Below are 3,376 nucleotides of genomic sequence, written 5' to 3'. Positions count from 1 at the left end.
GCCTATGCTTTGAGAGATTTTAGTTAGCTTAGTTAATATTCAAAATAAACTTAACGAAAAAATCTAAAGTCTTACCCCCAGGTTTCTGGTAATGTTTTTGTTTTATCAGTAGAGTCATCAGCAGTAAAACCAGAGGACTGATGCATGAAAGAGACACAATCAAGGAGAGAGGAAATTGGGAATCTGAAGGAGGATTGGTTGTAGGAACAGAGGATGGGAGGTTTGGTGGAGTGGGGGATAAGTTCCCTGAGGAACAAACAAAAAATTAAAATAAATTAATTCTCTAAAACCTAGAGAGTAGAAGAACGATGTTAATCCTTCTGATCTTCAACAGAGATCCAGCTGGATGGAGACTCTCCATGACCCCTGATGTTACAACAGTAGAGGCCTTCATCAGAGCTGGTCATATGGTGGAGGGTCATGTGACCTTTGGGCTCAGTCCTGATGAGGGAGCCATCTTTATAGAAAGCAGCAGTGAGGTTGGATGAAGTTGTCTTTGTTAGACAGCTCAGAGTGACGTCATCTCCCTCCATCACACGGAGGACAGGACTCTGCAGGATCACTGATCCACCTCAACACAGAGACAAACTACAGCATTTCATCCATTTCCACACAGCTTCATCAACACTAACTCCACAGTCTGATCTTACCAGTGACAGTGAGCTGGATGCTGCTGCTGGCTGCTCCCTCTCTGGACGACCAACACCAGTAAACCCCACTGTCTAAGGGAGGAGGTAGGTCATGTTACATCTTAGACCAGCTGGTTCCCCCCATCCATCTCCACACTGAGTCCTGGTTCCTGTGGTTGTGTTCCTCCATACAGTCCATCCAGCAGAGCTGTTGTTCTCCTCACAGCTCAGAGACACAGAGTCTCCTTCAAAAAACTGAGATCTGCTGGGACTCACAGTCAGAGCAGCTGGAAGGATTTGAAAAAATAACACATTATTTTCAAAAGAACCCAGACTTTTAAACTGCATTGTATTTTTAGATGAAAAAATATATATTTACCAACCTAGTTCTGTTTCAGAACATTGAAGGAAGGCCAGCCCTAAAGAACACATTACTATTATGAAATTCAATCTTCAACCTCCTGACTAAATGCTCACTGAGACTCTAAAGTCTGTAGGGAAGTGTCAAACTTAAGATATTGTAGAGCTGATTTCTTGATTCAAAACAATCTAAATAAGAAAACAGACATTTTTCTTTACCCAGTGATATATATTAACATTGCTTTGACCTGATTTGAGCCAAACAATTTTGTCATAATTTTATTTTTCTCAATCAATCCCAACAGAAAGAGCACTTTAGAAAATCCAGCTAAAATCGTTCCTACTTACAGAGCAGACATGGTAGAGATGTTCCCCTCATCGTTCCTCTCAGTCCTCTGACTGATTCTACTGTTGAGGAAGTGATTTCAAGTTAAACGGCCTTCTTCCTGTGTAATCAGGAGGTTTGCCTCTATATGAGGAAACTTTAACCACATTATTTATAGAATACAAATTACCTAAGCAACTGCTTTAAAGTATAGAACATAGTAGAACCCATCTTCTGCTTTATCAGGTGTAGTGGAAACTCTTAAGGTAAGGCTTCCTTGAGCTAAGTGTCATGATGGGTCTCACTGACTTAACCCACATGCAGAACACCACGGAGACTGGTTAAAAGTTTCAACAGTTTATTGGAATAAACACAAAGAGTTATTTGTTTGCACTGATTCTGGTACAGGTCCAGCAATGGCGTCCTGCACGAGCATTGGGGGGTCGATTCATTCAAGAGTCAGGGTACGTGCATAAGAGGGAGGGAGAAGCAGACGACCATGATTGACGTATCATGGAACCAATCGTGTAGAATGGACCATCTTTTGTAATTGGTTGGGGTTATTCATTGATTTCTCACTGTAGTGGGGAGCAATTATTTAAATTTCACTTCCAGACCTTCTATTTCACTGCTTGCTAAGTGGCTGTGTGGACATCTTCAAGCCACGTTAAAAAATGCATCAAAAAATATCTCCTACTGAACCTTTAAGTTCCTTTAAAATTTTTAATGATCAGTGTGTATAATAAAATATTTTGTATGTTTTTTTTTTGTGTGTGTAAAATGTCTTAGAAGAGAACAATCATTTAAGGTGCACAGTTTTTTCTGCAATTTTAGTGAAATAAGCTCACGCAGACAGTGAGAGTGTTTCTGCAAATTGGGCAATGATGAGCAAAATGAAAGGTGTTAGTCATTTTATTCAAACATAATGGTTTTTCCACTGTTTTTGTTTTTAATCTGGTTGCAAGTTATGTGTCTTTTGGCCTAACCCACCAATCTAATTTGGCAAACCAATGCAAACTAGTCACATTACCTGAAAAAAATGTTTTATTGCAACTTTCAAAGGTGGATCTTTAACCAACAACCTTAAGATTGGAAGGCAATGTCTTAAAGCCGACGCCACTAGTAATGGTAATTAGAAAGCAATACTATTCAACACTAATGTTCCATTTTCAACCAGCGGTTTGCTCATATTTCGATTATTACATTGTTTATTCTAACCTGAAGAGTTTTAACCGACTAGATTAGTTGTTTTTCCAACCAATCTTTTCTTAGAATATATCCAAACTCTATCCAGCTAACAGCAGCTCTCCTCCAAATTCCCACATCTTTGCTGAATACTGAGGCTGTTTAGATGCCTGTAGAAGTTCCTGGCGAGTGAATCACTTCCTGAAGGGTCACGTGGTTAAGCGGGGGCGCAGGGCTTCACCCATCAACTTTGGCTTCTTCATGAAATGAAGCAAAGCTCGCGGAAACGACACATGCCTACTCGACACATGCCTAAAAGCTTCAGCTCATCTGATCATCTCTAGTTTTTGGTGTGAATTAAGTTAGAACTTTTTTTTTAAAACCGAATGTTAAACCAAACTAAGTATTTCAGCAAATGGCCTGTCTTCTGCTCTTCGCCTCCGCTTTCTTTCCTGTTTCTACTGGTGAGTTTTACCAGAGAGTGATTGACTCTCAACTAAACATTTTCTCGTTTTCAGTAAGATCAGTTTGTCAGTGTGTCCATCCTTCCTCATTACAAGAACTGGTTAAACAGCTGCCAAGTTTCAGAAAATGACAAGAGGGAGACTTTAGTGTCGCTAAACCAATCCAGGTCACTAAATGTGTAAATTTCTATTATATATTAACAGTAATAGCAATAATTTTGCCCTTTCAACATTTGGCAGGTTCTGATGTTCTGAACAGCATCACAGCTAAGCGGCAAAGGCAGCGTGATTTGAGGGAATGTTCGTAGGTCTGCTTAGGGACCATAGGGACATGTCCCTATCAAAAATTTGGACCGACCTATTTGTCCCTACCAATAATTTGATTTAAATAACATGTTTATATAACATGTTTA

At 39.7% G+C, this 3,376-nt stretch overlaps 1 pseudogene; it reads right to left on the bottom strand.

Annotated features, from left to right (window-relative positions):
- Window positions 1-311: 311 nt before the first annotated feature.
- LOC107104174 lies at window positions 312-977 on the bottom strand (annotated as a pseudogene).
- Between the last annotated feature and the right edge of the window lie 2,399 nt (window positions 978-3,376).

Source organism: Cyprinodon variegatus, unplaced genomic scaffold (assembly GCF_000732505.1).
Source record: "Cyprinodon variegatus isolate N-32 unplaced genomic scaffold, C_variegatus-1.0 Scaffold1638, whole genome shotgun sequence".
Lineage (NCBI taxonomy): Eukaryota > Metazoa > Chordata > Actinopteri > Cyprinodontiformes > Cyprinodontidae > Cyprinodon > Cyprinodon variegatus.
This window is presented reverse-complemented; position numbering and strand designations above follow the sequence as displayed.